Source organism: Polypterus senegalus, unplaced genomic scaffold (genome assembly GCF_016835505.1).
Source record: "Polypterus senegalus isolate Bchr_013 unplaced genomic scaffold, ASM1683550v1 scaffold_2724, whole genome shotgun sequence".
Lineage (NCBI taxonomy): Eukaryota > Metazoa > Chordata > Cladistia > Polypteriformes > Polypteridae > Polypterus > Polypterus senegalus.
In genome coordinates, this window is record NW_024379041.1 from 1 (window position 1) to 10,577 (window position 10,577).

The window sequence follows — 10,577 nt, forward strand, 5'->3', positions numbered from 1 at the left end:
CTCCTTGATCTACTCTCAAGTTCAGGTCATAAATTTTGATCCAATGAAATCAGCGTGAAGGTGTTTCTCGACTCCACTGATCACGCAATCATCCCGACTAGCTGGTAGGAGATGAGGCTGTAAAGTTTTGTTGACTTCATTGGGATGTAGGATATATTGGCATGCTGTTGATACCTTCCTGATCAGGTAATGGGAGTGCTGTATGGGCCACAGATGTGAAAGGAACTTGACCGGGATACTGAACTTCAAATACTTTAAGTTATGCTGGTGGACGGGTCAAGCGTCGAGGACGATCACTGTAAGACTGATACTCTGACATCCTTCTTCCATTGTAAACACACTATCCGGCTCGAAGGACCAAAATTTGTAGCAAAAGACTACTGTTATCTGTAGTATGTTCAGGACTTATAGTGTTTACTCGAGTGTCGATCAGGACACTGTTAAATGATGCATAAATTCCACACAGCAGCTCAGAATGAAATTGAATTAATTTATTTGAAGATATACACCTGTATTTGAATAGGTATATAGGTGTATGTGTGGTCTCTGGTCATTAACACACATTTCCTATTAATTCAGGACACTACTTACTCTTAGTTATCACAAACAAATGTTTCTCTACTCGGAAATGACTAGTACACGTACATCTTTCGCTTTCGAACATCCCATAATATGCGCTCTCGTGCATGCTGGGAGGTGCACCTTGAAATGTGAGTCATGTCTCTTAATATGATATCTCCAGCATTCTATGATCTACTTCTCATGACTGAGAGGTGTGGCAGACGTTTGCACTTGCACCAACCACATGTTTACCTGGTAGTAACCACCCATCAATCAGATCATTTTCAGACTACAATGCTATGGTATACCAACCATGTGCTCTTAATGTCTTTTGTGGGTAGTCATATTGATTATGCCCAACTGAAATATCTGCCATCTCTATCTTGTTAACAGTCATGATGCTGATGCACATCATGCCTGCTATACAGTTGGACTCCTGTCAATCAAGTCCTCATACAATCTTAGAGACACTAAAGACAGGCTGATGGTTTAGCACACCACTAGGACCTGATGGAGTTAAATGGAGACTAAATGAGATATGAACTACAAACAAACATCTGTCAAGTTTAATCTCTAAATGTAAATTTTCATAAGTAATATGTATTATAATAAACATGTATTTGATGGTCTTAAAGAAGTATTAAAAATCCAAAAAGTAATAAAGGTCAATTAAGTCAAATAATTGAATAGCCTGATTAACAGGTGTACAGTCACAAAAACTTCAAAATTATTACTCTTTTTAAGGCATAATATTTGCTCTTCACAGATTGTTTAACATGGTAAATTTCATTATAAAAATAATAATTAAAAGGTGACTATTAGCTCTATGATAACCATGTTTCTTACATTTAACATTGATAACATGTAGAGACAGCCAAAGGATGCTTTCAGTATATCATTTTTATGCCAGCTTTCTTAGTGTTGTCTAATTCCTGATACATGAACGTGAAAGTGTCAAGTATGTGATTTGTGGTATTCTGTAATAATAATACAGCTAAAAAAAACCTGAGTACGAGATCCACAGGCAACAAACTCACTAGAGCTGCTGGTATGTTGAGAACAAACATGAGGACTGTAGAATGTCTGACACATTAGCAAACAAAGAACAGAGGCTGTTCTACAACCAGAAGGGGCTACAATGGAATATTAGGAATACTTAAATAAATAAACGTTGATAAATACTAATGAAAGTAATAAAACACATTTTTAGGGTTGTGTATTATAGAAATAAAACTTTAACTCACGATTTATTCAAAGTTTAAAATTGTAGGTGACTTGTTAAATGTAGGCGACTATTTCATTTAGACATTCGAGTAAACAACAACAAATAGGCTGTTTGCTGTAATCTGACTGACTTAATTAAGTATAGCCCACACTTAAGTCCGTTAATTCATTAAAATTAGGCGGACACAAATTTGTATTCATATGTTCATTGAAATTTTCTTCCCGATGTTGTTTAGTAATAATAAATATCTCATATCCTAACTGTTATGATCATTATTTTCAAACCGCTAATTATAAACGACGGTGGTAAAACACTGCAGACTTAATGCACTCGACAGAATGCTATATGTAAAATACTGGCACAAGTAGACTACCGTCGCAGACTTTTCGAATATACACTCCGTCTGTTGAAGTCACTTTATCTTGAACGTCCACCTTTAGAAACTATCTTACACGTCCACCTTTAGAAATTACCCCCACCTTTCCTTTTAAATATCCATAAGGCAATTGGCTAAAGTGGAACATGAATGACAAATAACACCTATTGGGGATTTGAAGAATAAAAAGGGCTTAAATTTTCGATTGGCTGATAAATGCCTGACGTACACATATTTAATATTTTATTGGCTGAAGTCGAAAATGATATGCCAGGACCATTTTACTTCGGTCCGCAACAATATCTACTTGGGAGAAAAGAGAAGGACGGCCGCTACAAACGTATCCCGTTACGTCACGACCAAGCTGGTCACCGCCTACTAGTGCTACTGCGCATGTGCAAGGCTCTGTTTTTTTTTTTTAAAATATGGCGTCTTCTTTGAGTGGTATGTTTTCGGCCCAACAACCACCAGGACCATCACTTTCAGGAGCCCTGGGCAAGCCGGTTTGTTAGCAGCTGGAAACCGAGGTCACAGCAACACTCTTGTTGATGATCTTGAGGCGTCTTTTGAGGTACCGTACCAAATAATTGATTAAGTTAGTCAAATTCACGACTGCGTCTTCGCTGTTGCGAATGATTTTTTAATTTCTGGGTTTGGAAAACATATCTGTTCGAGAAATATATGCATGCAGGATATATCCTAATATGAATAGTTGGTGTTTTAAAATTCATACGCCGAATCCGCACACGTTCGCTTTTGTTTTGCGTGTTATAATAGCTGTTGTTAAAGAAATAGTGAGCTTTTCGTCTTTGTTTTACTGTACATTATCACTGCGCATACCGTCCAATAGTCGAGCAAGAACTGTCCAGGTATGAACAGAGTGGCATAATTAGTGCCGTTATTATTTCTGCTGTATCCCTTGCGATTGCTACCCAAAAGTGTCATCAGCCACTTTATTCTTGTGTTATTTTTTTCATGATTTTATACTATTGTCTCAATTCTCTGTCCTTACGCCGACGAAATTATGTTACCTGGCAAAGTCTTGTTATGTTAATGTACTATGATGAACCGACGTCCCACTCGGGGTTGGTCCCAGACATAGTCGTTATATTCTATATTAACTTAATACGCTATTTTCTGGCAGCAATTATAAGTAGACTAGACTAAATTGTGTCATCCTTGGGTAATACTGCATTGAGATCGAAACCGTTTTTCACGTTTTTTAGGAAAAAAAAAACCAGTAGCATTGACGAGGCACTATAGTTTATGTAAAGAACCGAAGCATTTCGAATCGCCAGCACATGATTTTCATAGAATAAACTGTTGTAGTGATTATGTTCGTTATTTGTGTTGCTTTAAGTGATCACATCTAGTGTTCTCAATATGATGGAGTGATATTGGAAGGTGTTGTTTCCCAATAGGTATTTTCTATTTAGGTTTACGTAAACAAGAACAGCAAGTGGTGCAGCAGCATGTATAGATAGCGGGAAATAACCACAGAATATGCCTCTGAGATTATGAGGAGAGGTACAGATTGTGCACTGCCAAAAATTTTAAAGTTATATTTGATTATCATCAGCGCACAGTAAGTATATTTAAAAATAAAATGACTCCCGAGCCTTCAACTCAGGGACAGAGAAGAAAGAACATTTAAAATATTACTCTGGCATATAGTCATTCTTACAATGTCAGGTGTTTTCAGCTGTTAAGCTAATACCAAGAAAAACAAAAATAAATGTAGGTTTAAATTTAGAAAAAAATGTAATGTAAAAACACATTTAATTTTTCACCAGTTTGTAGACTTTTATATGTTCTTCAGTAGAGATATAGCCAACTGAGTAAATATATACAGGTTTGTACAATACAAGTTTGAATAGCATCATTATGCAACAAGATTTTTCAACTACATTCTGCTTAGTTGTGGAAAGTGTAGAGTGTAAAAATGTTCCCAACAAATAACATTTCTCTCTACTGGGTTAAGGACCCTGACCGTCTCCTGGCTGCTAAAGTTCTCTCCAAGTGCTGTGTCTGCAAACTGCAACCATGGAGCTGCTTTTACATCAGCTTCCCAGTTTGTTCTGGCCTCTCAAAAGGTCTTGATTACCTGAGGCGTGTCTTTCTAAGGTCTGAACCCAGGGGCTATACACTGTTATTTCCACAGTGCTCCAGTTGAAAAGCGTTAATTATCAAGTCATTGATGGTGATGAACAATTGAGGATAGTATTTATGGAGTTGTAGCACAAGGTTTAATTTTTGCCTATTTAAGAGATGCTTATTCTTTCAAGTAAATGGAGTCTTCTGCAGTGCATTCACAGTCAATAGTCATTTCATTGTTTACTTTGACAAGTTAGAGTCCCTAATGCTATGCCAATTTGATACATTGGCCTTGTTTTCTTATTGTCTTTTATTCAACTTGACTGTTAGGAATGCATTCAAATTCAGGTTATACTTGCACAAGTAGTACAGTATTTTGTGAAAAGTTCAGGTTTAAGGCCATTGTATAAGTTAAAACTATTTGATAAATTTTTTTTTATTTCCTTTGTGTTGGTTCTACATTAATTTTGTGATTATGCTTGTATTCTCCATGATATATATATTAATTTTGTTATTACATTTTAATGTTAGATGCAGTTCATTGTGATTGATTAATTACATACACTTATGCGATTAATTTTTTTTAGTTGATTCCCATACCATATATATAGTCTCCGTACTTTAGGAAAACCAGCTTTATTCAGCTTGAAACAGGAACAGTATGGTTATTTATTGTAACATCGATCTACCACTCTCCTCTACACAATCACAGCTGTGTGAGCTTGCGGTTGCACTAGCAATGGACAAGCAATCTTCCAACACAGCAATTTCGTGAATTTAATCAATTTTAGAATAAGGTGTAACATAACAAAATGTGGAAAAAGTGATGCACTGTGAATACTTTCGGATGCACTGTACATTGTGACAATGCAATGTATAACTTTATCCGTGAGTGAATATCGTTCTTTCCCTCTACACGAACTGTGTCTGAAAATAGCATTCACGAAATAAGAAATGATTGAACCATGTGTGTTTTGTAAATGTCTTAGATGTGGCAGGACTTTTCCAAATCTCTTTGCATAAAGTCTTGCCTCATGGGACTTGAAGTTTCTCTTGAGGGATTTCACTTTCATCAAACAACAATCTTTTAATTCTAGCGATCGCCTCTTCATTGGGAAGAAACTACTTTTCCTAATGTAAAACAATTAGATCTACAAGTCTCCAACTTAAAAGTTTAAATCTGAACAATATATTCAGTCTCTTTCACTGTTCCATTATTTCACTGAGTAATAATTTCCATTTGTTTGCGCTAATGCAATCTTTACTATCATTTTTTGAGACTTTTGAATTTTAGACTTCCATTATCTCTTACCTTAGCTGCATGTGTATCGTGCCAACTTTTTTGAATTCTTTATGATGTTCTACTTTGTCATCTACTCTTTGTCTTTTTTTTCCCAGCCCAGGCGTGGTTATATCTCTTGGCACAAAGTCTTGTCTCCTGGGATGTGAAAGTGTCTCTCTGAGAAAGTTGCATCTTCCCTCTATTCCCAAGATTATTTTATTAAAGTTGAGAGATCTGTTTTGCCTACCTTTAGAATTATGGGGGGTGTATTTTGGTTCTTCTAGTTATGCAAAATCAGTCAAAACATTAATAGTGCACCATAGAATTCACTGTGAGCTTATTTTCTTCATAAACCAGTAATTTTGGTGTCACCTTCTGATTTAAATTTTACATTATCTGAGTGATCAGCAAATATCTTCCACTTAAAATAGCCTTAATGTTGTACAGTCATAATACTTTCAGTCTCCTCCAAAATTATGGACAACCCAGTAAAGATGAGTTTAAAGGTTTTCCAAAACAAATCACCTCTTGCTGAATTACTTAGTCAGTCAGTCATGTTCCAACCCAGCTATATCCTAGACCGGGTCACAGGGGTCTTCTGGAGCAAATCCCAGCCAGCACAGGGCGCAAGGCAGGGAAGAAACCCCAGGCAGAGTGCCAGCCCTGCTTGCACTAAAAAAAGGGAGATCAGCCTTTAATTAAAGTAAATTCTAAGAAAAATAATTTCCCTCATCAGACCCCATGTTCCATGATTTTGGCCCCCCTAAATTCTTATGAACAAAGTGTAAATCAAGCCTTGTTTCCATTTATATCTGACATTTTTAAATTGATCAGAGTGTGTTGAAACTTTCAGGAGAAATCCATGACTTACTGTTTTACCAGGATATATGTATGTGGTGGCATGGAGGCCAAATTCCTTATTTATTTATCAACATTGGCGAAGATCAGAGGAATCAATTTAAATGAGAAAGTGTTTACCTTAAGTCGGATTACAGCTATAGTATTAAAGAAAATGCTAATTGCCTACAAGTTTCCATATCTGTAGCTAGGGCAATAATATATAATAATAAAGTTCAAATCAACGAACTGTTACCAGCTTGCCTGGGCCAGGACAGTTTTCTTGCCCCATGCAGTGTGAGCAGGTGTTTTTTTAAATCCCCAATGGTCACTGTTGGAAATACAAGAAAAAAGTAGCATCTTGGGCTCACCAAGTCTCAAACTGCCTACCATTAGGCACTACTTCTATGTCAACAGATTATTTGGAAGGTTTTTTTAAAAGTAAGGCTTTAGTGTCATTTAACAACAAACATAAACAACTGTAGTTTGCCAAACACTACTGGAATTTTTTAAAACCAAGTTCTATGGTCTGACAAAACAAAATTGAGCTTAAATTCTATATTCTTCGCCTTGTAAGATGTTATAGGAGAAGACTTAGATCTTTTTATTGAAACTTTTAAATGCAAGTGCCAGTAATCGTTTGTTAAAAACTTACTGATTTACTTCTGTTAAAGGTTAAATTTTTTTTTTTTTTTGGTAAGATTACGGTAATTCACCAAAAAGTGATATTGTTTTTAAAAACCTTTTTACACCTCTTTATGTGGGGTGCCAGTAATGGTGGCAGGGGCCATATGTCCTAAAAAGTCAGATCCTAGATGGCATTATTCACAATTAGGGTCCAGTGTCTGATAATTTTGGATAATTTTAATCAACATTGATATGATCGATGTACAATATTATGATAACTTGTGTGCAAAATGGATGAAAAAATAGTTCTGTGCCTTTCCATAAATAATTTTCTAGCCTTGCCAAGATCATGTAGGAGTACACCATGATATTAATTGATTAAATATAAATTCTCATTACTGTTTACAAATGTATAAATGCTAATCATAGGAGCGTGATTGAAAGAATGCAGCCACTGATTATTTTATTTTATTTATTTATTTATTTATTTATTTATTCCTTGCAATTTTCAGGCTTGTTTTGCATCCCTTGTAAGCCAGGACTATGTGAATGGTACTGATCAGGAAGAAATTCGAACAGGTAGTGTTTTGAAATGTAATGTTTTGTTTTGTGTTATTGATAATAAAAGATTTGTTAAAAATGACACTTTTTTTTTTTTTAAAGGTGTTGACCAGTGTATACAAAAGTTTCTAGACGTTGCCAGACAGACTGAATGCTTCTTTTGCAGAAAAGATTATTGCTCTCTGTACAAAAACCTGAGCAAGTTTTAAAAGAGGTATGTAGTTGGATGGATTGCTGTAGTATACAATTCCTCTTTTCTGTTTAGGGCCTTCATTGTCATGTCTGGAGAACAGAGTGACACTCATGCTCATGATACTAATTAAGATGCACCACATAGTCTTTCTCAAACCTAATGATTAGTGCATATAACAGTCCTACCTTAAAATTTATCTGAGTTCATTACTAGAAAAATCACAGGACACAGTTTACAGCACCACATCAATTAGGAGGTATACTAATTTAGCAGGTTTGGAAAGATTGCATTCAGTAGTATTCTTTGTTGGGTTGTTATGAAACTTTTAGAGAAGGCAGCAAGTATGAGAAAATACATCCGCACCAATGATTAACACACATTGTTACTAGCATGTTATCAATCATCAGTGTTCTTCAGTTTCTTGTTAAAGTATTCAGTTTGTCTGCATATAGAGAGATCCCATAATATACATAGCATACATCATACATACAGTATCCCTCCTTGATTGTGGGGGTTGCGTTCCAGACCCCCCCACAATAGGTGAAAATCCGTGAAGTAGAAACCATATGTTTGTATGGTTATTTTTTATATTTTAAGCCTTATAACTCCCAAACTGTCGGGAATATTTATAAACAGTTACAGCATAAACCCTTTATTCTCTTATGTGTTTTAAAACAATTTCAACCTAATAACTGTTTATATACAGTAAAACCTAAAATTATTTTAAAGATATCTAGTGTCTCTGATATCACATATGTTACAGCCATTCGATGAACAGGCCACCACAATAAATATGTACAATGCAGAAAAATTGTATACAGTAAATGTGTGTACAGTGACACTAAACATTTGTACATGTACTAAGTACTGTAAGTTGAAAATTATATTTACTCACCAACAATGCACGATGACTTGTCCGATAGCGATGAGTTTAATTTACTGCGCAACAAAGGAGGCGTCAGCTCTTCTAAAGAACCTTTCAGGCGACTGTGCTCTTACGCCGTTGTTCTTCTTCAATTCAAATCCTAAAAGCAGATTCCATCCAGACTGCTGTCTTAGCACATCCACTTACAACTTGTTTTGCACCCTGGTTAAAAGGACACTGCAGCCGTAGATCTTGTATTCCTTTACTACTATTTAAATAAAGAATCGTAGCCTCATTGATGCTGTAATGGCGTCCTACAGCGGTGTAGCTTTTCCCTTCCTTCAACATATCCAAAACGTTTACCTTTTTGACGGTGGTTAACATCTTCCATTGGGCTTGGGCACAGACCCTGAAGCAGTAGCAGGAGCAGATGTTTGGAGCCTTAATGAAGGGCTTGACTATGCAAAAGATAAACACAAAGAGCACAAAAGTTAACTCTTTACACAGCGAAACACATTGATGTGAAAGCGAGCGAGACTTCTGGTTAGCAGCAGAATCAATTCAGCGCTCCATCTCTGAGCCATTCAGCACACAAGGAACTGTGTGCTCTGATTGAGTTAGCTTCTCAGCCATCTGCCAGCGTCCCTTGTTGAAATCAACTGGGCAAACCAACTGAGGAAGCATGTACAGAAGTAAAGACCCATTGTCCAGGAAACCCGAAGCAACAAAAATCAGCGTTATATATTTAGATAACCATATAAATCACGATAGAGTGAAGCGAAGGTCATTTTAATATATATATATATATATATATATATATATATATAATTAGTTTTTTATTTTAAGCTAAAGTACCAGTTCCTGGGGTGTTTGTCATGTGGTGGGTGTGGCAATGTACTATATCAGTGCATGCTTTCAACTCTCCCTCTCTCTGACTCGTGGTGTGCTGTAAGCATCTTATTTTTGTACGAGTGTGCAGATTTATGTAGTTGCCTCACATTTATATTGCTTTTCATGCTTAATTGAGATAATTGTGAATGTTTTTGGAGAGATTTTTATTTTCCCTTTTGATACAGGCAAATTTTGTAAAGCTTAGGCACATTTGCATATTTAAAAAATAATCGTTTATATTTGAGAACTGTTTAGTCCTCACTGAATACCACTGTAATGCAGTAATGCTCAATGTTTTGCTGTACAATTATTTAAAAAAAAAAAAAAAAAACAGTAGAATGTATCTGATGTAACTTTTACATATGAATTAAATGGTTATTTTTTCTTTGTTTTAGGATGTATCAGAATTGAAAAATGAACTACAAAGAAAGAGACCTTAATTCAAAAACATCTAGGCAGAATACGTCACTGGCAGCAGGTGCTTGAAGACATCAATATACAGCATAAAAGCCTGCTGAAATGCTCAGGGTCCATTGGCTTACCTAGAACAAGCGTCAAAACATTCCTACCCAGTGAAACCAAATTAATGATGGAAAAAGTGGACTTTTTTTTTTTTTGACTTAAACTGTATATTTTTTGTACTGATATATTAAAGTAAAAAAGCAAATACTTTTCCTGTGTGATGATGTTGTGTTTCACTTTCCTGCACTCCAACCCAGTTTAAACAACCTATGGAACCTGTAGAATGGTGAATTAAGTAGTGTTTTAGCACTTGTTAATTTAGTGTTGGATGACCTCATGTTCAGAGACATCTTTAGGCGAGTCTTCAGATGTACTCACAGTACCAGTAACTGAACATTATTGAAAATCTGTGAAGCCACTCAAACCTTCAGTTTTCATTTCTTGGAAGTACAAACGGATTCCAAAAAGTTGGGACACTATACAAATCGTGAATAAAAACTGAATGCAATGATGTGGAGGTGCCAACTTCTAATATTTTATTCAGAATAGAACATAAATCACAGGAACAAAAGTTTAAACTGAGAAAATGTATCATTTTAAGGG

The 10,577-nt window shown here is 35.7% G+C and overlaps 1 pseudogene; it reads left to right on the plus strand.

The window, feature by feature from the left end:
* The first annotated feature begins 2,578 nt into the window (after positions 1 to 2,578).
* Positions 2,579 to 10,099, plus strand: LOC120519779 (annotated as a pseudogene).
* Positions 10,100 to 10,577: the final 478 nt, after the last annotated feature.